This window comes from Sorex fumeus, unplaced genomic scaffold (genome assembly GCF_029834395.1).
Source record: "Sorex fumeus unplaced genomic scaffold, SorFum_2.1 ptg000236l, whole genome shotgun sequence".
Classification (NCBI taxonomy): Eukaryota; Metazoa; Chordata; class Mammalia; order Eulipotyphla; family Soricidae; genus Sorex; species Sorex fumeus.
In genome coordinates this window covers 704,729-732,575 of record NW_026606293.1, presented here as the reverse complement: position 1 = coordinate 732,575, position 27,847 = coordinate 704,729, and the positions used below count along the sequence as shown (strand labels likewise).

General features: G+C 43.3%; 1 non-coding gene and 1 pseudogene across 1 annotated transcript; one reads left to right on the top strand and one right to left on the bottom strand.

The window, feature by feature from the left end:
• The first annotated feature begins 1,030 nt into the window (after positions 1 to 1,030).
• Positions 1,031 to 27,808, top strand: LOC130018095 (RNA-binding motif protein, X-linked 2-like; annotated as a pseudogene).
• Positions 16,497 to 16,603, bottom strand: LOC130018107 (U6 spliceosomal RNA). The gene has a single exon (XR_008791474.1). It is a non-coding gene; the product is annotated as a U6 spliceosomal RNA (small nuclear RNA).
• Positions 27,809 to 27,847: the final 39 nt, after the last annotated feature.

Sequence of the window (27,847 nt, the reverse complement as noted above, 5' to 3'; positions counted from 1 at the left end):
CCAGAATTTTGAGGTTACTCACTTATACAAGGGTAATTCTAGGGCTGGAGCAAATGTGCATGAGGTATGATGCTTCCCCTGTCTATGGTCAACCGGTTTTGGTCCGTGACATCCGTATAGTTGCCTGAGTGCAGAGTCAAGAGTAAGCCCCGAGCAGATGGTGCACTCGACCCGGCTGGGATTGTTCCGAAATCCAGAAGAGGAAATTCATGGGGTTTCTTACGTCTACCCATTTAGTGTTGATGACTTACACGTGACTTTCGTGAGAAAGATTTCTCACCTGTCCAAATTTGATATTATTGAGTTACATATTATTTCAGTGGGAAAGACTACATGCTTTAGACCCCTCCTATTTCTTACTGTATGAATTTGATATTGTTGAATTCTTCATGACTTTCGTGAGAAAGTTTTAGTACCTGCATTACATTGATAAGGTTTTTCGTCAGAGTGACTTCCATATTGTTGAATTAGATATTCTAGTGGGAGGCTTTTCCTACGTGATTTACACCCAGAGAATATTGTACTACATGAATTTGATATTGCTGAATTCTGCATGACTTTCCTGGGAATGTTTTGCTACCTGTTTCACATTTTAAATGTTTATCTTCAGAGTGTCTTCGATATTGTTGAATTAGATGCGATTTCATTGGGAAGATTTCCTACATGCTTGCTTGCTTTGCATGCAACCCATCAGTTTGATCCCTGGCATCCTTGTACTCTGTCTCAGCATTTGATGTTTGGTATTTTGCTGAGAGTTACCAGGTGATTAGTGTTTGATATTTTCTTAATATCTTGCAGACAGATACCAACTGATAATCCTTTTGCAATTTTGACTTGAATTTTACTGATCTTTCACTTGCCTGGAATACACTATTTTCCCGATATATGTGTCTGTCAGATTCTAGCAAGAGAACAACTCGGAAGTTAAGATGTGAGATTCTTCTGGAGAGGCTTGATCTGATTGGGTAAAAGCCACTAGAATTTTGAGGATACTCACTTATGCATGAGTATTTCTAGGGCTAGAGCGAGTATGCATCCGGTAAGATTCTTCCCCTGTATGTGATCAACCGGGTTTGGTCCAAGACATCCGTATAGTTGCCTGAGTGCATAGCCAAGAGTAAGCCCTGAGCTCTGTGTGGGCTGGACTGGGGTGGGATTGGTCCAAATGCAGAGAGAAAATGCTGTACCTTCCATGTGATTGGATGGAGTTCTGCTAAGTGAAGAGAATCATAGAAAAAGGGGTTCATCAGGGACTCTAACCTATTTGAGGTGTAAGGAAACAAGGTACCACCCAAGGACAGTGGGAAGAAGACCAGCAGGATTGGTCCATGTTTGGAAGCCTGCCAATTGTACTGGAGGATTCCATAATTTCCCACTTTTTTTTTTAATTGAAATATATAGGATTTTTTGGGTACATTTTCCTGCCTACTCCTTTAAAATTCATGGAGTTTCTTACCTGTAACAATTTAATATTGTTGACTTAGTTGTGACTTTCGTGAGGTTCCTCACCTGTTTAAATTTGATATTGTTGAGTTAGATATAATTTTAGTGGGAAAGATTTCCTACATACTTTACACCCCTCAGATTTCTTACTGTATGAATTTGATATTGTTGAATTCTACATAACTCTAGTAAGAAATTTTTAGTACTTACTTTACATTGATAAGGTTTTTCGTCAGAGTGACTTCCATATTGTTGAATTAGGTAAGATTACAGTGGGAATGATTTCCTACATGCTTTACACCCCTAGAATTTCATACTGTATGAATTTGATATTGCTGAATTCTGCATGACTTTCGTGGGAAAGTTTTGCTACCTGCTTTGCATTTGAAAGGTTTGTCTTCAGAGTGACTTCGATCTTGTTGAAATAGATGCGATTTCAGTGGGAAAGATTTCCTACATGCTTGCTTGCCTTGCATGCAGCCCATCAGTTTGATCCCTGGCATCCCAGGACTCTGTCTCAGCATTTGATGTCTGGTATTTTGCTGACAGATACCAAGTGATGAAGTGTTTGATATTTTCTAGATACCTCCCTGGCAGATACCAAGTGATAGTTCTCTTGTGGGTTTGACTTGCAGTTTCCTGATCTTTTCCTTGCCTGGGACATACTATTTTCCCGATATGTTTTTCTGCCAGATTCTAGCAAGAAAACACCACAGAAGACAAGAAATTAGCTTCATCTGGTGAGCTTGATCTGATTGGGTAAGATCCACCAGACTTTAGTGAGTAGTCACTTATACTTAAAAATTTATATGGCTGGAGCAATAGTACAGCAGATTAGATGCTTTCCTTCCTTGGGGCCCACGTGATTTGATCCCCTGCACAGCAGATCATTTCCTGAGTACAGAGCAGTTGGGATCAGAATAGGGACCATATTGACAATGATGGTTGGAAGGGATTTCTCTGGATGGAGATGTGTTTTGAAATTGGGTAACTGACCAAACATGATGGCCTCTCCGTATCGGTATTGGAAGCCATAAGCCCAAAAGGAGACAGAGAGACAAGATGAAATATGCCTGTCTACAGGCACACTTGGTGGCTCAGGGTGTGTGGAGCTGGTAGAAGGGAAACTCAGGACATTGGTGGTGGAAGTGTATTTGGTGAAATGATGGATGTTGGAACATCGTATGTCAAAAACCTGATCACGAAAAGTTTATAACTATCTCAAATATTCAGGTAAATTAAAATGAATTAAATAATATTGGTCACTGTCACTGTCCTCCATTGTTCATCGATTTGCTCGAGCGGCCCCAGTAACGTCTCCATTATGAGACTTTGTTGTTACTGTTTTGGCATATCGAATACCTCACAGGTAGCTTGCCAGGCTTTGCCCTGCAGGGAGATACTCTCTGCAGCTTGCCGGGCTCTCTGAGAAGGGCAGAGGTATCGAACTCGGGTTAGCCATGTTGGCTGCATGCAAGGCAAATGCCCTACCCGCACAGCTATCGCTGTAGCCCCATAATATTGGTACTATCATAAAATATACATACATATTTTATACAAAAATTCAGTGGTGGAGGGTCTTTGGTACTTTGGTGCTTTCCAATGTACAATAACGTTGTACTTGAAAACCATAAATGTTAATACTTTCATAATGTATTACTTTCAGTGCAATAAAAATGAAAGAAAAATGTAAAACCTCCACTGGTGGAGGTGGGCACTTTTCATTGGGGTGTTTTAATATCAGTCAAGAGAAATGGAGACTATGGTATGGATTGTGGTGTTTAAAGTTTGTTTTCTGAAATCTTATCATTGACAATATTGTAAAATTATAAATCCCACTGAAATTTAAGAAAAGCATTTTGTAGAAACTGTGCTCTCCCTGATTACTTGATGGCAATAAACAGTCTGCTGTTCTGTGTATACAAAATACAAACCAAAAATCTTGAACACTGTACAGGTCAATACTTTTGTAAGCACGTTTCCTACACTATAATAAAAATTAAATTTGGTTTGTTTTGTTGCTTTTGGGGTCACACCCAGCAATGCTCAGGGGTTACTCTGAGTATAGAAAATTGTTTAAGTTTGAACATAGAAAGGACAAGAAAACCAGTAATGTGAGGAATATTGTCTTTAATGGAGGCAGGGGGCAGGTGGGAAAGGGGAATATGCCAGGGATATTGGTGGTTGGTAATGTGCAGTGGTGAAGGGATGGGTGTTTGATCATTGTGTGATTGTTACCCAAACATGAAAGCTTGTAACTTTCTCATGGTGATTCAATAAAATCAAAATACAACAACAACTAAAGAAAACCAGTAATGGACCAAACTAATCTATCCTCAAACCCCCATTTTTTTATGTTTTGAAATTTTTTGTTTCAATTATGTAGCGAGATCTAGCTATGCGAAAGGATCACTCCTAGAGGTACTCAGGGGACCATAAATGGCAGGTGGTAAAGTGGTATGCAACTAAGGTTAGCCAAGTTCAAGGCCTTAACCGAATACTGTTTGGCCTTCAGAACCAAAACTTTGTAAGCAAAGAAGTTAGTTTCCAACACGACAAATATATCTTAAAATATATTATCAGCAGTTAGAGAGTATAGCAGATGTTCCCCTTATGTGTAGCCACCCCAACCTTGATCCACAGCACCCAATATGATTCCCCCAAGCCCAGAGTGATCTCTGAATGTAAAGCCAGGAGTAACTCTTGAGCACAGCAGGTGTGGCCCCAAAACCAAAATATATGTGTGTATAGATATGATTGTATATGCATATATATGTGTGTATACATATGTGTGTACACATACATATGTATGTATGTGTTTATATAGAAATAAAGTGGACCAGAGTCATGCTAGAGCAGGTGGAGCATTTGTATTCTATGCAGCTCGCTCAGGTTCAATTCTTTGGACCACAGATGGTCCCCAAGCCGCACGAGAAGGAACCCCTGAGCTCAGAACCAGGAGTAAGCCTGAGCACCACTGTGGCCCAAAAATACAAAAAAAAAATTGTTGAAGTCATCCGTTCCTTATCCCCCATAGCTATCTTTAAAATTAAGTGTTTCTAACGGGGCCTTACAAACAGAACTCAGGGACCATCCCGTGGATATTGGGTCAGACAACTCACTGGAAGGGCCCAAGCATGTGGTGCTGCACTGACTCTGCAGATTGGGGAACCTCCAGTGCCACCTGGCAGTCTCTGGGGCCATCTTTTGATGCTGTGAACAGGGCTTTTAGTGCTGCGGGAATCAGACGTAGTTTAATAATCTACGCTCCTAAACCGCTATCCTGTTGCCCCCCAAAATCAGTTGAAATGTGCAAAGATTAACCCTACCTCACACAGACTAAGGATTATAAAGAAAACTTTTAGGTATTTAAGAAAAGTAAATCCTCGTTCAAACATATCCTACCTCTATAAATGCGTTTATTAGTATGACTCATGAGACTGTTCAAAGCAGCAAGGAATGTGTCCCAGGCAAAACAAGAAGAGGAGGGGGAAAGTGAAGAGGGGCAGGGAGGAGAAGAGAGGAGTGAGGGATAGGGGAGGAGAAAGGAAAGAGGGGGAAGAGGTGAAAGAGAGAAGGGCAAAGCAGGGAAGGGAAATCTGGAAGAGGAAGGGAAGGAAAAAGAAAAGAGGGTGGGCATGGGGAAGAGGAAACGGGGAGAGCTGGGAGGGTGGAGGAAGGCAAAAAAAGCGGAAGGGGAGGGATAAGGGGAGAGGGAAGAAGTGGGGGGAAGAGAGGCATGGGAAAGGCAGGGGGGAGAGAGAAAATCGGGAAAGGAGGGGAAGAGGAGGAGGGGAGGGAAGGGGAAGAGGAGAGGGAAAGAGGATGATGGGGCGAAGGGGAAGGGAAGAAGGAACAAGGGAGAGGATTATAAGAGGATGAGAAGGGTAAAGGGAGAACAGGAACTGGAGCATAGCACAGGGGGTAGGGCGTTGGCCTTGCTCATGGCCAACCAGCTTCGATTCCCAGCATCCTATATGGGCTCAGGAGTAATTCCCGAGTGCATAAGCCAGGAATAACCCCTGTGCAAGGCCTGTTGTGACCCAAAAAGTAAAAAAAATTAAAAATAAAAGAAAATGCACGACATTAAAAAATAGAGGACAGGGGATGGGGAGAGCACGGAGAGGGGGAAGAGGAAGGAGAGTGGGAGAGAAAGGCAGGAGGAGGGCGAGAGCAGAGCAAGGAGAGGCGGAGAGGAGGACCCAGAAAGCCAAGTGGACATAAAGGGGAAGGGAGAAGAGGGGAGAGGGGAATGAGAAAGGAAATGGGGAGGGGGAAACGGAGGGGTGAAAAAGCTAAACTGTCCCCGTGAGACACGTGCCGGTTCTAGTGTGCATGCGTTCCTCGCATTACGTCCCGACGTGCCTAATCTCTTCCGGATTAAATGGTCTCTTTCGGGGCAGCTCTAGTCCAATGGGATTACGCGCTGAAGCCGGGCGACCGGCCGTTGAACGGCTTTTTCCAGAGGTCGTTACATCGTCATCTTGGAGCAGAAACCTGTGGAAGATGAAGTAAGGCTCCGGTTGTCCTACGTGGAGTGTGGGAGGTCGGGGCTGGGGGATTGGGATGCGGGGCGGGAGGAGCTGAGGGAAGAGGCGGGGGCCGAAGCGTCCGAGGGGGCGGGGGTCGCGAATTCTGGACAGGGCCGTGACTCTTCCAGTGGAGACCTAGTTCGGCGTCTGGGTCGCTGGGACATTTCTTTACTCTGCGGCAACTTCCGCAGCCCATTGACGAAATTGAAGTTAATCAAGGAACTCAAGGAGCGAGGGGTCCAGCTGGGGGTGGCGGAGAAGGTGTCCTGGCACCCCGAGTACAAGGACAGCGCCTGGATCTTCTTGGGTGAGTTTTGCCGCGGTGCGCTTCGGGTTCCCCGCCTCCTGGCTTTCCAGGGAGGGTTTCAGCTTTCTGCCTCTCTTCTCCCGTTATTCCTCTCCTCTCCCTGGCTCTCGCGCCCCCCCCCCCTCCTCGTTTAGGTGACACCCAGAGGTGGTCAGGCGTCACTCCGGGCTCTCCATTCAGCAGTTCCTTCTGGCGGTGCTCACAGAACCTATGGGATGGTCCAGGGATGATGCCAGGGATCGAACCTCATGCAAGACGATTGCCCTACCCGCTACACGAGCGCTCCAGCCCTGCCGGCATGTATTTCTGCTTCTTATTTTGGGGCCCACACCTGGTGGTGCTCCTGCGTTTCTCCTGGCTCAGTGCACCGGGATCACGACTGGCGGTGTCTGGAATTATATGGTATGCCAGAGATGGGACCCACGATTTTGGCCACGGGCACGGCAAGCGCCTTACCCATTGTACCATTTTTCCAGCACCCTTATTTCTGTTCTTTTTCCAGGCTTTCATTTTTCCCCTCCGTTTCTCACCCTCCCATCCCATCTTTATTTTTTTTTTCATTAGTGAAACACCATGAAGTACAGTTGAAGACTTACAAGTTGTTGTGCTTGGGTTTCGGTTATAGAATTGATTGAGTACCAATCCCACCACCTGTGCCCATTCTCCACCCCCACCAATACCGGTATCCCACTCCAACCCCCATCCCCCATCTCACCCTGCCTCTGTGGTAGGGCAGTCCCTTTTGTTCTGTCTCTCCTTTTGGGTGCTGTGGTCTGCAGAAGAGACATTGGGTGGCAGTCATGTTCGGTCTATAGACTACTTTCAGCATGCATCTCCCATCCTGGGCAGATCTTCCCAGAACCCTTTATTTGGTGCTCCCTTCTCTATCTGAGCTGCCTTTACCCCTAGAGTCTGCCTCTGAGCCATGGAGTGAACAACCTGGTATTTATCACAGCTGTTCTTCGGTGTTAGTCTCTTATTTTGTTACTCTATGTTACCCAGATGAATGCGATCTTTCTATGTCTGTCCCTCTCTTTCTGACTCATTTCACTTAGCATGATATTTTCCATGTAGTACCACTTGTATATAAATTTCATGACTTCCTTTTTTCTAACTGCTACATAGTACTCCATTGTGTAGATGTACTAAAGTTTCTTTAACCAGTCATCTGTTCTCGGGCACTAAGATTTTTTCCATATTCTAACTACTGTCAACAGTGCTGCAATGAACAAACAAGTGCAGATGTGACTTCGACTATACTTTTTTGCCTCTCTGGGGTATATTCCCAGGAGTGGTATTGCTGGGTCAAATGGGAGCTCAATTTCTAATTTTTTGAGAATCGTCCATACTGTTTTCAAGAAGGGATGAACCGGTCAGCATTCCCACCAGCAGTGAAGGAGGGTCCCTTTCTCGCCACATCCGTGCCAACACAGGTTGCTTTTGTTCTTTTGAATGTGGGCCAGTCTCTGTGGTGTGAAATGATATCTCATTGTGGTTTTGATCTGCATCTCCCTGATGCTTAATCATGTAGAGCATTTCTCGTGTGCCTTTTAGCCATTCGGATTTCTTCTTCGAGAAAGTCTCTGCTCATTTCATTGCCCCACTTTTTAATGGGGTTGGGTGTTTTTTCTTGTGGAGTTCAACCAGTATTTTGTATATCCTTGATATCAACCCCTTGTCGGATGTGTATTTGGAGAATATCCTTTCCCATTCTGTAGACTGTCTTTGTATTTTGGTCAGTGTTTCTTTGGAGGTGCAGAAGCTTCTTGGTTTAAGATAGTCCCATTTGTCTATCTCTTTTCACTTGGTTGGCCAGTGGCGTGGCATCTTTGAAGATACCATTAGCTTGAATATCATGGAGGGTTTTGCCAACTTTGTTTTCAATGTACCTTATGGATTCCGGTCTGATGTTGAGGTCTTTGATCTATTTTGATCTTACATTTTTTCATGGTGTTAGGCAGAGGTCTAAGCTCAGTTTTTTGCATGTAGTCATCCAGTTTTGCCAGCACCATTTGTTAAAAAGGCTTTTCTTACTCCACTTCGCATTTCTTGTTCCTTTATCAAAGATTAGATGAGCATTTGTTTGACGGGAGATGCCAGTATATTCAACCCTGTTCCATAGGTCTGCAGCTCTGCCTTTGTTTCAGTACCATGCTGTTTTAATTATTACTGCTTTGTAGTAGAATTTGAGGTTCGGGAGGTTAATTCCTCCCATTTTCTTTTTCCCAAGTGTTGCTTTAGCTATTTGTGGGGGCTTATTGTTCCATATAAATTTCAGGAATGTTTGCTCCATTTCTTTGAAGAATGTCATGGGTATCCTAATAGAGATCGCATTGAATTTGTACAGTGCTTTGGGAAGTATTGCCATTTTGACAATATTAATTCTCTCGATCATGAACAGGGGATATTTTTCCATTTCCTCGCGTCCTCTTTTTATTTCCAGAAGCAGCGTTTTGTAGTTTTCTTTGTACACGTCCTTTACTTCCTTCACTTCCCTTAACTTAATCACTTAACTTCCCGTTAGTCGTCGATTTGCTCGAGCGGGCGCCAGTAACATCTCCATTTGTCCCTGTCGCGTGCTAGTGTAGCCCAATGGCATCTGTTCGCTCCGGGAACATGAAGGGCCTCAAACCGATCGTTCATGATCTTGACGAAGAAGTCTTGACCATCTGGTAGGTGGGCGGCCACGCGGTCTTTTGACATCCCGTGGAATCCAGTCGGTAACAGCTCTAGTCCAGCGGTCGTCTTTAAATCTCATTATGTGACCAGCCCATCTGATTTTTGACACGTTGGCAAATGAGACAGCGTCCCTGATTCTTGATCGTCGACGGATGTCAGAACTCCGGATTCTTTCTCTCATTTGAGTGAAACGTGATATTACAAGCATAGCTCTTTCTATTCTTCTTTGGGAAACATGAATAGCGTTCTCATCTTGTTTGCGTAGGGCCCAGGTCTCTGAGGGATATGTTAATGTAGGAAGAACAGTGGAATCAAAGAGATGTGCCCGGAGCTGGAGGTTCTTCGTCCTCTTAGCTATTTCTTCGGCGTTCTTGAAGGCATTCCAAGCCACTCTCTTCCTCCTGCGCAGCTCGGGTGCCAGGTCATTTGTCATGTTGACCTCTCGACCTAGGTACACATAGCTGTTGCATTCGGAGATGGTCGTTCCATTGAGAGTGAATGGGGAGTCAGGAACGAGGCTGTTTCTCATAAACATTGTCTTCGTAAGATTCAGCTGTAGTCCTACCTTTCCACACTCACGGTCAAAGTCGGCCAGCATTTGTGCCGCTTGGCTGATGTTTGGTGTTATTAGAACAATGCCATCAGCAAAGCGGAGGTGGTGTAATTGCCGACCATCTATCTTCACTCCCATTCCTTCCCATTCCAGTCGTCGCATGATGTTCTCGAGGGTGGCACTGAAGAGTTTCGGTGAAATGGTATCACCCTGCTGCACCCCTCTCTTGACATCAACGATCACTTCTTTGTAGAAGTACTTCCTTAGTTAAACTAATTCCTAGGTAGTTGATTTTGTGGCATACAATTGTGAACGGGATTGTTTTCTTCATGTCATTTTCTTCTCTCTCACTATTTGCATATAGGAAAGCCATGGACTTTTGGGTATTGATTTTGTAGCCTGCCACTTTATGATACAAGTCAATCATTTTTAGGAGTTTCTTTTTTTTTTTTTTTTGATTTTTGTGTCATACCCAGCAATGCACAGGGGTTACTCCTGGCTCTGCCCTCAGGAATTACCCCTGTCAGTGCTCAGGGTACCATGTCGGATGCGGGGACATTGAACCTGGGTCGGCCGCGTGCAAGGCAAACTCCCTACCCGTTGTGCTATTGGTCCAGCCCCTCTAGGAGTTTCTTGGTAGTGGTTTTAGGGTTCTCTAAGTATAGTATCATATCATCTGTGAATACTGAGAGCTTGATTTCTTCCTTTCCTATTTGGATGCCCTTAATCTCTTTTCCTTGCCGAATCGCTAATGCTAGTAATTCCAGTACTATGTTGAACGGTAGTGGAGACAGTGGACATCCTTGTCTCATCCCTGATCTTAGGGGAAAGGCTCTCAGTTATTCCCCATTGAGGATGATGCTTGCTGTAGGCTTGTGGTTGATGGCTTTAACTATATTGAGGAAAGTCCCCTCTCTCCCCAATTTGGCGTGAGTTTTCATCATAAACGGGTGCTAGATCTTGTCAAATGCTTTCTCTGCATCTATTGATATGATCATATGCTTTTTATCTTTTCTTTTTTTATATGATGGATTATGTAGATTGATTCCCGAATGTTAAACCATCCTTGCATCCACGGGATGATCCCACTTGCTCATGGTGTATGATCTTTTTGATGAGTTGTTGAAATCTATTTGCTAGTATTTTGTTGAGAATCTTTGCATCCGTGTTCATCAGGGATATTGGCCTGTAGTTTCCTTTTTTTGTGGTGTCTTTGTTTCCTTTTGGTATTAGAGAGATATGGGCTTCATAGAAACTGTTTGGGAGAGTTTCTGTGTTTTCAATTTCCTGGAAATTGCTTGTTGTTCCCTATGAGATTTCTGTTGCTCATCTTCAAGCTCGCTGATCCTCTCTTGAGCTGCACTTATCCTATTGCTAAGGGTACTTACTTGCTTTTTAATTTCACCTACTGAATCCTTTATTTGTGACGCTTCTTTGTGTAGCTATTTTATTTCTGCTCTCATTTCTTCCTGTATTTTCTCGACTATCTGTTCTATTGTTTCTTTCATTTCTCCTTTTAGTATTCTGGACATCTCTTCCATTGACTCTTTGAGTAGATCCTTGAAGACCCTCTGCATTTTGTCCCGGAACTCTTATTCAAAGAGAGCATGCATAATTGTGGACAATCTCGGTTGAGGATTCGCGATTCTTTTCTTCGTATTCTCCTTGTAGTGGAGATTTGCGTTGTTTCTTCATGTTGCTTTGGTTGCTAGAGGTAGAATGCTGAAATCACAGGCACTGTTCCGTCTTATCGTGGGAAAGGATTTTGGTTAAGATTGGTCGATGGTAGCCACCCTTCTCCCAGTCTAGAGTCCGACTTTCTATCGGTAGCTTGCCGGGCTCTCCGAGAGGGGCGGAGGAATCGAACTTGTGTCGGCCATGTTGGCTGTGTACAAGGCAAACGCCCTACCGCTGTGCTGTCGCTCCAGCCCTGACATTGAGTGAAGCTTTGGAGGAGGTGCTTTTTAGGATTGAGATTGTATAGCTTATTTCATACTGGCCTTTTGTTAGAAGTAGAGTAGGCCAGTGGGATGTTGTTATATTGTAGTAGAGGTGGTCAGAAATTTTTGGTCGGTATTAGGAGACAAAGTATGGGATGAAAGTCCTGAGTGCTCAGATTGGGAAATATAACTGTGGCCAGGAGAAGGACACACCCACTTCTGGGAGGCCACGCAGCCTATGTAGTGGCCACGCCCCTGGCCTGCCCCCCTCCCGTTGCCCTCTCCTTCACCCTCCCCGTGCTCTCCCCCTCTTATTCCCATTCTCCCTGCTCTCCTCATCCCCTGTCCTCCTCTATTATTTAATGCTGTACAGTTTCCTGTATTCTTCATTTTTAATTTTTTACTTTTTGGGTCACACCCGGCCTTGCACAGGGGTTACTCCTAGCTTACTCACTCGGGAATTACTCCTGGGGCCATATAGGATGCTGGGAATCGAAACCGGCTTGGTCACGTGCACGGCAAACGCCCTACCCACTGTGCTATCGCTCCAGTCCCTGTCCTTTCACCCTTCTCATCCTCTTATAATCCTCTCCCTTTTTCCTTCTTCCCTTCTCCCCTTCATACTCTTTCCCTCTCCTCTTCCCCTTTTCTCCCCTCCTCCTCTTTCCCTCCCCTTCCTCAGTTTTCTCTCTCTCCCCCTGGACTTTCCCATGCCTCTCTTCCCCCCACTTCTTCCCTCTCCCCTTATCCCTCCTCCTTCCTCTTTATTTTGCCTTCCTCTACCCCTCCCACCTCTCCCGCTTTCCACTTCCCCATGCCCTCCCTCTTTTCTTTTTCCTTACCTTCCTCTTCCCATTTCCCTTCCCCCCTTTGCCCTACTCTCTTCTACCTCTTCCCCCTCTTTCCTTTTTCCTCCTCTACCCCACACTCCTCTCTTCTCCTTCCCCCTGCTCCTCTTCACTTTCCCCTTCCTCTCCTTGGTTTCTCTGGGGCACATTCCTGGCTGCTTTGAACAATCTCATGAGTCATACTAATAAACCCATTCGGTGAGGTAGGTTATATTTTAATAAGGCATTACTTTTGTGAAATGCCTAAAAGTTTCCTTCTTAATCTTTAGTCTTTGAGAGGTAGGGTTGATATTTGCATATTTAAACTGATTTTTGGGGGGGCAAGGAGATAGTGGGTTAGGGGCACAGTTTTTGTTTTGTTTTGTTTTTTATTTTTTTGCTTTTTGGGTCACACCCGGGGATGCACGTGGTTATTCCTGGCTCTGCACTCGGGAATTACCCTTTGCAGTGCTCAGGGGACTATAAGGGATACTGGGAATTGAACCTGGATCGGCCGCGTGCAAGGCAAACGCCGTATTCGCTATGCTATTGCTCCAGCCCCAGGGTTGCAGATTATTAAAGTAGGTCTAGTGTCCCCCAGCACTAAAATCCTGCTCACAGCATCAACCCATGCAGCCTTGGTGGCCCCAGCGCACTTCCAGGTGGCACTGGAGGTTCCCCAAGCTGTAGTGTCAGTGTATCACCACATCCTTGGGGCCTTAGAGTGAGTTGTCTGACCCAGTATCCAGGGAATGGTCCTTGGGCTCTGCTTGGAAGACCCCTTTGAAAACATTTTTTGAAGGTACCTATGGTGTATAAAGAGCGTATGACTTTAAATTCTTTTTGTATTTTTGAGCCACAGGCAGTATTGCTCAGGATTACTGCTGTTTCTGAGCTCAGGGCTTCCTTCTGTTGGGGCTTGGGGACCATATCTGGTGCACAGGATTGAACCTAGGCCAGCTGCATATAAGACAAGCTCTCTACCTGCTGTAGTATGACTCTGGTCAACTTTATATATATATTTATATATATATATATGTGTGTGTGTATGTATATACATACACATATACACAGATACATACATGCATATGTATTTATATGTATACACACATATATGTATATATAATCATATATCCATACACATATTTCGGTTAGGGGGCCACACCTGCTGTGCTATGGGTTTACTACTGCCTCTACATACAGAGATCATTTCTGGGCATGGGGGAATGATATTGGGTGCTGGGGTCAAAGTTGGGTTGGTACATGTAAGATGAGCATCTGCTATACTATCTCTTTAACTGCTGATAATGTATTTTAAGATACATTTGTGTTGTTGGAAACTTAACTCCTTTGCCTACAATTTTTTTGTTTTGAGGGACACCAATAGTATGTAGGTAAGGCCTTGAAATTGGCTTTCCTTAGTTGCTCACCACTTACCACATAGGGTCCCCTGGATATCTCTAGGAGTGATCTTTGAGCATAGTTGAATGTGGCAAGATCATTGAAACAAAACATTTTCAAAACAAAAACAAATTGGGGGTTTTGAGGAAAATTTATTTGGGTCCATTGGTGGTTTTCTTGACCTTTCCATGTTCAAACTTAAAAACTATTCTATACTACTGGTGTGGGCTGGAGCAGTAGCACAGCAGTAGGGCCTGTGCCTTGTGTGCAGCCGGCCCGGCCAAGCCGGTTTTGATTCCTCCGCCCCTCTCGGAAAGCCTGGCAAGCTACTGAGAGTATCTTGCCCGCAAGGCAAAGCCTGGAAAGCTACCCGTGACGTATTCGATATGCCAAACACAGTGACAACAAGTCTCACGATGGAGACGTTACTGGGCCCGCTCAAGCAATCGAAGAACAACAGGAGGACAGTGCTACTACTGGTGTAATGTATTCTATTAGATTGTGAGTTCAGATCCTCTTTTTTGATAACCTCAAGGCTAGGCCTAGGGCCTTGTAGATAGTACATGCTTGGTAAATGTTTGAACTGAAATGTGATTTTTCTCTTCTAGGTGGACTTCCTTATGAACTGACTGAAGGTGCTGTTTATCTGTGTTTTTGCCCAGTAAGTTCGCTTTAATTTTCTCCTTTCTAGATTATCTGTGTCATTTTCTTCCGTGATGAAATTTGTTTCCATACAAATTGTAAGCTGGCTGGCATTTCTGCATAGGGAGAGCTCAATTCAAGATTTTGCTTTAGTTCTACCCAGGACGTAGATCTAGAGCTCTCCCAGTCTGGAAAATCCAACAATTTGTCTCTAGGCTTCGGCTCTGTTTCTATTGCTTTTGTTCTTCTTCTTTTTTTTTTATTTTTCGTTGCAGAGTCCTTCAAGCAGTTACTCCCGACTGTGCTTAGGAATCACTCTTCATTTTTCTTTTTGGGTCACACCTGGCAATGTGCAAGGGTTACTCGTGGCTCAGGATTTACTTCTGGCATTGCTCAGGGGACGAATGGCCTGCTGGGAATTGAATCAGGAATCGGCCACATGCAAGGCAGGCACCCTACCAGCTGTGCTATCGCTCCAGCCCCAGAACCGCCCATGGTGTGTGGTGCTGGGGATTGAACTCCTGTCAGCTGCATGCAAGTAAGGGCTGTACCCCCTGTATTTTCTCTATGGATATTTCCTTGATCTTTCATTGAGACTTTTTAAACTTGGATCTATAGTAGAGCAGATGAAAGGACTTTTAGATAGCTACAGTTCCCCTACAAGGTTTCTTTTTGACCCCCTACAGACTAGGGATAACAGCCTTTCTCTGCCCACACCTGTGTGACACTATCCATTTAGGCAAAGTATACAGGATGTAGGGGAAAAGAACTAATGGTTTTGGTTGTAGTTTGCTTTCTTTGTTTTCAGATAAGTGTGAGGTTAGTGAGCCGACCAGATCTTCTGTGGCTGGAGAGCTTAGGGGACAGTAGTTTCTGGTCAGGGGATGCGTACAACAGAGGTTAGAAGGCCGTGGGAAAGAAACTTGGCAATGCTTTTTATGAGAAGTGAGCCATAGGTATAGGTTTTGGCCATCCCACTCAAGCTGAGAGTTCTGGCAGGGGTTGAGGTGTCTTCCTCCTAGCTTCTGGGTGTTGGGGAGGTTCACAGTAGGTACAGCACATGATTTACATTTCTTCATGGTATCTGTTCCTGTCTAGTCTCTCATCTAGGGCTGCATCCTTCAATATCACTGGCCTGCATACTGGTCCATGGACTTGTGTTTGAAGACCTATTGATCTAGATGTTTTTGTCTTGTTTCTATTGAGTGATGGTCAGCTAGTATGTGTATTCTAGTTTTCGCTCCACAGTGCTCTTCATAAAGACCTTTTGGCATTGTTAATAATGACTTTGAAAACCATTTTTGATTTAGATCATTTGTCTAGGATTGGGTTCGAGCAGAGTGGTTTACTCTATGGGGGTAATATGAGAGATTTTGTAGGGTGATGGAACTGTCTTTGGAATTTTGGAAAAGTGTGTTTTCTGGAGACAAACCTAAGGACAACAAACAACCATTGGCAAATGAACTGCATAGTTTTTTTTTTTAAATTCTTAATTGTCTTTTATTTGTGAGCAGTGTTTCCAGTAGTTTACTACTAGAAATTAAACCATAATATATATTTTAGCATGCTGCTCTTCTTTGTGAAATTATTGGGTTAATGTGGCTAGTTTTCTCTTTACTGATTTTTAATTTTTTTTTCGTTTTGAGGCCATACTAGTCTCTGTGTAAGTATCATTTCTGAGGAGCTCTAGGGACCATATGTGGTTATCTAATATGGTTTGGTTTTGTGCAAGTCAAGCACCCTGCCTGCTGTACTGTCTCTCCAGTCCCTCTTTGCTAACTATTAAATGTTACTTTAAGATGTTTTTATATTATTTTCAGATTGCTCTCTATAAAGGTTTTCCGGCTTTCCGCTCAATAGTATGCCCCCTTTTTCTGAATTCTAATCAACAGTGATTTGTTATTTTAAAATTATTTGCCATTGACTTTCTTTCTGAAATTTATCTTATTAAAGAATTGTGGTTTCCAGAGTCATTGAAAGTTGAGTTTTAGACATTTATTTCATCATCAGCCCTACCACCAGTGTTCCCTTATTCCCTCCCACCTCAACCCCCACATCATCCTCCACCTGAAAACTTGGCACGAGCATGACAAGTTTCCGTGTTTGCAGCGTAGATCCCATGTTTTCAGTTTTTGTATTTCCTTGCTTTCTCTTTTATTTTTAAAAATTTTTTAAAATATGGAATGCTTCACAAATTTGCATGTCATCCTTGTGCACGGGCCATGCTAATCATCTCTGTATTTTTCCAATTTTAATATATGTGCTGCCAAAGCGAGCACTTGCTTTATCTTTTCGTTTGCTTTTAAATTCATCATCACTGTATCATTGTAGCACTGTCATCCCATTGTTCATCGATTTCTTTGAGCAGGCACCAGTAAGGTCTCCTTTCGTCCTCAACTGAGATTTTCACAAGTTCCACATTGGAGACTTTCTCAGGGTCAGAGGAATGAGAGCCATCATTGTTACTGGGTTTTGGCATATCGAATACGCCATGGGGAGCTTGCCAGACTCTGCCATGCTGTTGGGATACTGTTGGTAACCTGCTGGGCTCTCTGGGAGCGAGAACTAGACACCGAGAGGTCATGCGGCCGGAAATGTGGCTGCATGCTTTCAGGAGCTTGGTTCATCAGCAGTGACATTAAACATCTTTTTCATAGATCAATAGGTCATTATTCTTTTTAGTATGCTATGTACTTTGCCTATTTTTTTTCTAGTGTTGTGTTCCTCATTAGTGATTTTACAAGCCTCCTTGATAGAATATGGATATAGTTTTGTTATATCATTTTATCATGTTTTAATGGGCTGGAGCGATAGCACAGCGGGTAGGGCATTTTCCTTGCATGCGGCCAACATGGCCGACCCGAGTTTGATTCCTCTGCTTCTCTCGGAGAGCCCGGCAAGCTACCGAGAGTATCTCACCTGCACGGCAAAGCCTGGCAAGCTACTCATGACGTATTCAATATGCCAAACACAGAAACAACAAAGTCTCAATATGGACACGTTACTGGGCCCGCTGGAGAAAATTGATGAACAATGAGAGGACAGTGACAGTGACATGTATTAATTGATTTTTAAAAATGTGATATACTAGGATGGAGAGAATACATAGATTAAGGTCCTTGCCTTGCATACCATTTTTGGCTACAGTAGTGGTTCATTTTTGAGCACTTTATATGATTTCTTGAACACAGAGCCAGAAGTTGCCACAGAACTCTCCTGGGTGTCCTTCCCCCACCCCAATTTGATGTGTGATAGTACTGTGCCTTTATTCTTTCATGTTGAAAAGTTTTCAATTTGAGGTCTAAAGAGGCCTTTTTAACCGATTCCTCTACTGTTTCTTTGCTTTTTATTTTGAAATACTACTTATATTTCATGTTAATGTATTTTATATGTTTATTTCAGACGTAATACAGAAAAACTATAAAATGCAAGGAATGCCACAGTATTCCCTTAGCCAAGTCCCTGAATATTAGCATTGGACCTAATTGCTACTACTATTTTTTATTAGAGAAACACCATGAGGTACAGTTACAGACTTACAAATTTTTGTGCTTGGGTTTCAGTTATACAGTGATCAAGTACCCATCCCTCCACCAGCACCCATCCTCCACCACCACGGGTCCCAGCATCCCTCCAACTCCCCATCCCCCCATCGCACCCTTTAATACATGCCTCTGTGGTAGGGCATTCCCTTTTGTTCTCTCTCTCTCTCCTTTTGGGTCCTATGGATTGCAAGAGATGCATTGAGTGGCAATCATGTTTGGTCTATAGTCTACTTTCAGCATGCTTCTCCCACCCTGGGAGGATCCTCCCAACACCCTTTATTTGGTGCTCTCTTCTCTATCTGAGCTTCCTTTTCCCCTAGCACGTGTGGCTGGCCTCCAAGTCATGGAGCAAAACTCCTGGTACTAATCTCGGCCACTCCTGGGTGTTAGTCTCCGATTTTGTTGCTTTATGTTCCCTGGATGAATGCAAACTTTCTGTGTCTATCCCGCTTTTTCTGACTCATTTCGCTTAACATGATAGTTCCACTTGTATTACCACTTGTATGTGAATGTCATGACTTCATCTTTTCTAACAGCTACATAGTACTCCATTGTGTAAATATACCAAAGATTCTTTAACCAGTCATCTGTTCTCGGGCACTCAGGTTTTTTCCAGATTGTGGCTATTGGAAAGAGTGCTGATCCCTATAAGGATACCCATGATATTCTTCAAAGAAATGGAGCAAACACTCCTGAAACTTATATGGAACAATAAGCCCCCACAAAGAGCTAAAGCAATTCTAGGGACAAAGATAATGGGTGGAATCAACCTCCCCAACTTGAAGCTCTACTACAAAGCAGTAATAGTTAAAACAGCATGGTACTGGAACAAAGGCAGAGCTGCAGACGAATTGAACCGATTTGAATATACTGACATCTCCTCCCAAGCATATGCTCATCTAATCTTCTGTAAGGGGGCAAGAAAAGTGAAATGGAGCAGCGAAACCCTCTTTAATAAATTGTGCTGGCAAAAGTGGATGGCTACATGCAAAAAAGTGGGCTCAGATCTCTGCCTAACGCCATGCACAAAAGTATGATCAAAATGGATTTATGACCGCAACATCAGACCGGAATCCATAAAGTTCATTGAACACAAAGTTGGCAAAACCCTCCATGATATTGAAGTTAATGGTATCTTCAAAGATGTCACGCCACTGGCCGAGCAAGTGAAAACAGAGATAGACAAATGGGACTATCTTAAACCAAGAAGCTTCTGCACCTCCAAAGAAATACTGACCAAAGTACAAAGACAGTCTACAGAATGGGAAAGGATATTTTCCAAATACACATCCGACAAGGGGTTGATATCAAGGATATACAACGTACTGGCGGAACTCCACAAGAAGAAAACACCCAACCCCATCAAAAATTGGGCGAGGAAATGAACAGAAACTTTCGCACAGAATAAATCCGAATGGCTAAAAGGCACATGAGAAAATGCTCTACATCACTAATCATCAGGGAGATGCAGATCAAAACAAGGAGATATCATTTCACACCACAGAGACTGGCCCACATCCAAAAGAACAAAAGCGACCGATGCTGGTGTGGATGTGGCGAGAAAGGGACCCTCCTTCACCGCTGGTGGGAATGCCGACTGGTCCAACCCTTTTGGAAAACAGTATGGACGATTCTCCAAAAATTAGAAATAGAGCTCCCATTTTTCCCAGCAATACCATCCTGGGAATATATCCCAGAGAGGCAAAAAACGTATAGTCAGAGTGACATCTGCACTTGTTATTGCTATTTTTACCTGTTTCACAGTTTCTGATTTTACTAAGTTATCAGAGAGTCCATTGCAAGACATGATTTGTGGGTTTGGACCATGCCTGGCGATGATCAGGGATTACTCCTGGCTGTGCACTCAGGAATTACTCGTGGTGGTGCTTGGGGTAGCACATGGGATGCTGGGGATTGAACCCCAGTCACAAGGCAAGTGCCTTTGTGCTGCCCTCCAGGTCAGTACCAAGATCTTTCAGTTTGTGTTTCCAAAAACTAAGGCCATCAGGAAATCAACACTGATACAGAACTATGATGAACCTTTTGGTTTTCTTCCGTTTCATCCCCGGTCTCATAAAACCCTTTTTTTGTCTCTGGGCCATACCCAGTGGTTCTTAGGGGCTACTCCCAGTCCATTGCTCAGGGTCGTTCTCACTGGTGCTCAGGGGACCATGTGGTGCTGGTGATCAAATCTGGATCTCCAGCATGCAATGCAGTTGTACCAGCCCTTTGAGCCATCTCCCCAACTTGCTGATAATCTCTTTATTGTAGGAGAAAAATTGCTTTGTGGTCCTTGATCTGTCATGTAAATTATAAAAATTTTAGTCTTTTTTATTTTGCCAGAGAGAAAGTACCAGGATAAAGGTGCTTGTCTTGCATGTGGGTAACCCTGGTTTTTATTTTTTTTGGGGGGGTAATATAATTTTTCTTTTATTTATGGGATTGCTATTATTTTTTTTTACATTTAAATTTTTTTTTAGATTTTTATTAGTGAAACACCATGAGGTACAATTGTGGATTTACAAATTTTTTTGCTTGGGATTCATTTATACAATGATTGAATACCCATCTCTCCACCAGTGGCCATTCTCCACCACCACTGATCCCAGTATCCCTCACACCCCCCGTCTCCCCCCATCACAGCCTGCTTTTGTAAATTTTATTGAATCGCCGTGAGAAAGTTATAAGCTTTTATGTTTGGGTTACAGTCACACAATGATCAAACACCCATCCCTCCACCAGTGCACATTCCCCACTACCAATATTCCCGGTATACTCCCCCCTTTTCCCACCCTCCCCCTGCCTCCATGGCAGACATGATTCCCCATATTCTCTCTCTACTTTTGGGCATTATGGTTTGCAATACAGACCCTGAGAGGTTACCATGTTTGATCCTTTATCCACTTTCTGCACACATCTCCCATCCCAACCGATTCCTCCAGCCACCTTTTTCTTAGCGATCCCTTCTATATTCCAGCTGCCTTCTCACCTTTGCTCATGAGGCAGGCTTCCAGCTATGGAGTAATCTATCTGTCCTGTGTATCTACTATCTTTAGGTGTCAGCCTCGTGTTATGTTGTTTTATACTCCACAAGGGCTGGAGTGATAGCACAGCAGTAGGGCGCTTGCCTTGCACGCAGCCAACATGGCCGACCCGAGTTCAATTCCTCAGCCCATCTCAGAGAGCCTGGCAAGCTCCCCGTGGTGGATTCGATATGCCAAACATAGTAACAACAAAGTCTCCAATGGAGACGTTACTGGGCCCGCTTGAGCAAATCGATGATCAACGGGAGGGCCTTTACCTTTTACCTTTTATTTATTTTATACTCCACAAATGAGTGGAGTCCTTCTGTGTCTGTCCCTTTCTTTCTGACTCATTTCACTTAGCATGATACTTTCCATGTTTATCCATTTATAAGCAAAGTTTATGACTTCATCTCTCCTGAGAGCTGCATAGTATTCCATTGTATAGATGCCCCAAAGTTTCTAGGGCACTTGGGCACTTGGCCCAGATTTTGGCTATTGTGAACAGTGCTGCAATGAACATAGAGGTACAGATGTCATTACTACTGTGCTTTTTTGCATCCTTGGGATATAGTCCCAGAATTGCTATTGTGGGGTCATATGGAAGCTCACTTTCTAGTTTTCGAAGAATTGTCCATATTGTTTTCCAGAAAGACTGGACTAGTGGGCATTCCCACCAACAGTGAAAGAGTGTCCCTTTACCCCCACATCCATGCCAGCACTGGTTGCTTTTGTTCTTTTGAATGTGTGCCAGTCTCTGTGGTGTGAGATGATATCTCATTGTTGTCTTGATTTGCATCTCCCTGATGGCTAGCAATGTGGAGAATTTTTTCATGTGCCTTTTGGCCATTTGTATTTCTTTTTTGAGGAAACTTCTGTTCATTTCTTCCCCCCATTTTTTTCATGGGGTTGGAGGTTTTTTTCTTGTACAATTCTACTTGTGTCTTGTATATCCTGCATATTAATCCCGTATCAGATGGGTATTTATTAGGTAAATATTCGTTCACATTCTGTGGGCTCTTTTTGTATTTTTGCCACTGTTTCTTTTGAAGTGCAGAAGCTTCTTAGTTTGATGTAGTCCCATTTGTGTATGTTTGCTTCCACTTGCATGGGGCTGACCCTGTGTTAATGTCCAGCATTGGTCCCCTGAGTGCCTAGAATGACCCCTGAGTATAGAGCTAGGATTAACCCCCGAGCACCTCTGGGTATTTATTATAGGATAAAACTCATTTTTAGGGTGTTCATTTTTTAAAAGTTTTTGTTGAGTATTGATAACAGTGTCTCACATGTGCTGTAATGCTGAGCCATCTTCCTAGCCCCTGTAAGTTTTAGTGCAATTATTTTGTAATCATCGCCTGAATCAGAATGAAGCTCAGTTTCATTACCCTCAAACTTTCTTCACGTGGTACCTTTTATAGTCTTCTCTTTGATTTTATTTCTGTATGTTTTTCCTTTGAGGTTGGGCACTCCCAGCTGTGCTCAGGGTTTACTCCTGGCTCTGTACTCCAGGATTCTTATTCCTGGTAGGCTCGAGCGACCATATGTGGTTTTTGTTTTCTGGTTTTGCTTTTTTTTTTGTTTATTTGGCCACAGCCTGTGGTGCTTTGATATTCCTGGCTCAGTACTCTGAAATCATTTCTGGTGGACTCTGAACCAACTCCCCCTCCCCCGCCGCCGTTTGATTATTTTATGTGGCAAAGTGTATCATTCTTTCATGTTTCTGGATTTGTAATCAATTATAGGTGTTTCTACTCACCCACTGCTCTTTTTTTTCTCATGTGTAAGATTTTAGTGCCATAAATTGAAATCCCTGATCCATTTATAGTTATTTTTATGAATATTTGTGGGACATGGATTCAGTTTGTCTTTTCAAATGGCTAATATTTGTAAATTGAAACATTAACCGTACCATATTTGTATACTAATTCATATACGCTTGACTTTCTTGGTGTTTTTCTTCCTTTTTATTGGTTTATTTATTCATGACACATACCAAGTAGCTAATCTTATGAGCTATTCAGAGTTTTTCTAGTTCTTATTTTTTTTCCCTTTTTGGGTCACACCCGGCAATGCACAGGGGTTACTCCTGGCTTTGCATTCAGGAATTACTCCTGGCTGTGCTCGGGGCACCATGTAGAATGCTGGGAATCAGACCCGCGTCAGCCACGTGCAAGGCAAACTCCCTACCTGCTGTGCTATCATTCCAGCCCCATTCCTAGTTATTCTTATGTTCATTTTTCCACAAGAATGTTGGAAACAATTTACTCTGCTCCAGGGGAAAAAATGTGTGCACTTTAAAAGTGGAATTGCGTGAAATTTATATATTAGTTTTTGAAGGACTTTTATTTTTGCTTTTTTTTAAATTTTTTATTAGTGAATCACCATGAGGTACAATTACAGACTTGCAAACTTTCATGCTTGCATTTCAGTCATACAATGATCGAGTACCCATCGCTCCACCAGTGCCCATTTTCCACCACCAATGGTCCCAGCATCCCTCCCACCACCCCGCCCCGTCCCTTCCACCCCACCCCGCCACTGTGGCAGGGCATTCCCTGTTGGCTCTCTCTCTCTTCTTTTGGGTGTTGTGGTTTGCAGTAGAGCTATTACGTGGCCATTATGTTCAGTCTATACTCTACATTCACCCTGCATCTCCCCTCCCAATTGGGCCCTCCTAGCACCCTTCTCTATCTGAGCTGCCTTTTCCCCCAACATGTGAGGCCGGCTTCCTAGCTGTGGAGTAATCCTCCTGGTACTTATTTCTACTAATCTTGGGTGTTGGTCTCCCATTCTGTTACTTTATATTCTAGAAATAAGTGCAACCTGAGAAGGATTTTTAGTGCCTTTGTTATGTTGGGTTATCCTAACCAACAACAAACGATATTTTCCCCTCAATTTTATTTTTATAATGTTGTTCACAAGAATTTATTACATTCAGTATCCCAACACCAATTCTACCTTCATTACACCTTCTCACCCCCATTGTTTCAGGTTGTCCGTCCACCAGTTAAGCCTGCCCCCAAAGAAAGCCATAGGTAATTTATTTTTTATTGTTTGCTATGAATAATATGTTACAAATGATTCAGAAATGTTTTCTTTGAGAAAATTGTGTGAAGATTTTTGTATCTCACCCTAGAGCCATTAAACCCAACAAGGGATATTTTTATATTTATTTAATTCTATGTTTCTTTGAGGAGTTTTAAAAAGTTTTACTTAAGATACAATTTGTAGTTTATTTTTCTTTTGGGGTCATACCTGATGGTGCTCATGGCTTATTCCTGGCTCTGTTGTCAGTGACCCCTTGTTTCAGGGCTCAGGGCCCATTTGTCATACCAAAGATTAAGCCAGGTCTGCCACATTTAAGGCAAGCACTTTGACCCCTGTACTGTCTGTCCAGCCCTGTTCAAGTCTTTTCATTATTTATATGTTTACTTATTATTTTGGCCAGACTCTGCAGGGCTCAGGGTTGATTCCTGGCTCTGCATTCAGGAATTAGACCTGGTGGTGCTAGGTGGATCTTTTACTGGGAATAGAACCCAGGTTGGATATGTGTAAGGCATGTGCCCTACCCAATGTACTCTTCATCGGGTCTCTCAAGTTTATGTATTTATTTATATTTGTTTTTGGACCATACACGGCAATACTCAGGGGTTACTCCTGGCTCTGTACTCAGAAAGATTCCCTGGTGCTTCTTAGGGGATCATTTGGGATACCGTGGATCAAATCCGGGTCTGACACTTGCAAGGCAACTGCCCACACTACTGTACTTTTACTCTGACCCCTCAAGTTTATTTATTTATTTATTTATTTATTTTGGTTTTTGGGTCTCACCCAGCGATTCTCAGAGGTTATTCCTGGTTCTGCACTCAGGAATAACTCCTGGCGGTGCTTGGGGAACATATGGGATGCCGGGTATTGAACCCAGGTCACCCACGTGCAAGGCAAATGCCCTACCCAATGTGCTATTGCTCCAGCCATTAAATAGGTAAATAGTTCATGAAATCACTTTAGCTGTTTTTAGTCGTTTCTGTTATAAGATGCTAGATTTTGGCAGAAATTTTGTGTCTATGATTATGTTTATAATGTATTCATCAATTTTTTTTTGTTCTTTTTGTTATTTGTCCCACTCCAGTGATGCCTGGGAACTTTCCCTAGCTCGGTGCTGGGGGATTACTTCTGGTGGTGCCTGGGGGACCATTTGATACCAGGGATTGAGCCTAGGTGGCCTACCTACAAAGCATATGCTGAAACGCACTAAGATTTCTGTTTGATATTTTCTTTTTGTGACTCTAGTAAAAATATTATTTTGTTTTTGTTTTTGTTCCTCACTTGGCAATAGTCATGGCTTTGCGCTGAGGAATCGTTCCTGGTGGTGCTCGGGAGAATGTATGGGATGCCCGGGATTGAACGTCATTCGGCCGTGTGCAGGGCAAGCACTTTACCAGATTTACTGTTGTCCTGGTGACACCATGCTCTACTCAGGAAGTACTCCTGGCTCTGTGCTCTGGGATCTCTCCTGGGAATGATTGGATATATTAATTGGTGGGGGGAATTTTGAGTCTTAATTTTTATCACTATTTTTAAACTTTTTATTTCTACTTTTAATTGAGTCACTGTAAGCTAGACCCTTACAAAGCTGTTCAAGATTAGGTTTCAGTCAGTGTTCCAACACCCATCTCTCCCAAGTTTACATTTCCCAGCACCAGTGTCCCCAGTTTCCCCTCCCATCACCTTCCCCCCACCCCCCAGCCTGCCTCTATGGCAGGCACTACTCATCTCTTCATTCACTTTTTAAATGGGACATTTCCTATTATATCCTTGAGTAACTTTTTTTGTCTTGTTTAGGGGTGCCACACCAGTGGTGCTCAGGGATCACTCCTGGTCGGGCTCAAGAGACCATATGGGGTGCTAGGGATTGAACCCGGTTGACTGCATGCAAGACAAGAGCTCTACCCACTGTCCTGCTCTAGTTCCCTCCGTATACCTTTTTATAGTTAATCTTCATTCGTCATCTGGTTCTAGCTTCGTCTTTTATACTCAGTATTTAAGTTTTGTTTGTCAAGCATTCTGAACATTTTATTTCTAATAGTGTGTCTTTTTTGTAAATAAATAGATACGGTGAGATTGTTACCATAAATCTGGTACAGGATAAGAAGCCTGGGAAATCCAAGTGATTTCTGCTTCCTTTGCTATGAAGTCCAGCAGAGCACAATACTGGAGGTTGACAATTTTAATGGCATCAAGGTGGGTATAAGTAATAAACAGGATTTTGCTGAAGGTTTCTGATGTAGTAGTTTAGTTTTATTTTTCCCCTGGTTCAGAAAGTCCCAGGGGCCACCAGGATGAGACATAAAGAGTTTCAGGGGTGTGGAAAAATGGTTCTAGGAAGCAATTACATGGGCCTCTGCCCCAGTCAGCACTTTTTTCTTCCTCAGTATTAGCTATTTCTCCACCCACCCAGGGAGGCCTTTGTTTCTTACCTTTCCCTCCTCAACACTGTAGTTCTCCAGCCCAGGAGAGTGACTCGTGGAGAATGTATCAATGATTGCACCAATAATCAGTAGTTTCAAGGATAGCATGGAATGGGGATATAGGTTTCCATTTTATGGAGCCTATATTCAAATTGACTCAAAGAAGGAATGGTTTTCAAAACATTTTTTTCTTTTCGGGTTGTATGCAGCAATGCTCAGGGGTTACTCCTCGCTCTGCACTCAGGAATTACTTCTGGCCTTGCTGGGGATGGAATGCTGGGGATCAAACCTGGATCCGTCAGCTACAAGGCAAATGCCCTACCCTCTGTGCTATCGCTCCGGCCCCTCAAAAATATTTATTTATTTATTTATTTATTGCTTTTTGGGTCACACCTGGCAATGCACAGGGGTTACTCCCGGCTCATGCACTCAGGAATTACTGCTGGCGGTGCTCAGGGGACCATATGGGATGCTGGGAATCGAACCCGGGTCAGCCGCGTGCAAGGCAAATGCCCTACCCGCTGTGCTATCGCATCAACCCCTCAAAAGTGTTTTAAATGGGAAATAGGATAGATGAAAAGAGGTAGATTAGACTTAAAGATAAGACTAAAATCAGACCTTGTATTGGAACAATAAAAGCTAGACTTTGGGAATGTAGAGTGCCTGATGCCTATAGAATTAAGTATGTATCGGGGACTGAAGTGATCCTACAGTGGGTAAGGCTCATACCTTACCTGTGGCTGACCAGGGTTATGATCTGGACACCCTATATGACCTTCTGAGCACATTCAGTAGTGGCTCAACACCCCCAACATCAAAAAAGAATTTTTAAGTCTATGCTTGAAAAATGAAATGGTTTTGTTTGATGTGAGTAATTACTATTTTGTTCCTTGCACAGAGTTTGTATTTCACAGCAAAGTATAAGTGTGAACTAGTCACAAAATTTCCCAGAGTTTTTTTTTATGTCATGACATAAATAGAGCACAAAAATATTTGTATGGCACACAGGGGTAAACTGACCGATGATGCTAGTGCACTTGCCTCAGGGGCTCAGTAGCCCTCAGGCCCCATGTGGTTTCCCTGAGAGCAGAGAAAATTGCTAGCTGGGAAAAAGTGCTCAAACACACCAGTTGGGCAAACAGTGTTGGAGATTTTCCCAGAGATTGAATTATCAGGAAGTTGGTGTGGATCACTTAGTTTGGAAGGAGGGCTGTCTTTGATGATGCGTTGGCTTTTTGTCTTAGATCAAAGGACAAACTATTCGAGTGGATCATGTGTCTAACTATAGGGCTCCTAAGGACTCACATGAACTGGATGATGTGACCAGACTGCTTCAGGAGAAGGGCTGTTGGGCTCACATGCCTTCAAACAGTTCAGCTGAGGACTCTGAAGATGACAAACCCACCAAAAAAAAACCACACACAAAAGAAGGTAAAATGTTATGACCAAAAAAGATTCTAGGTGGTCTTAATTGTTTTTTTTCT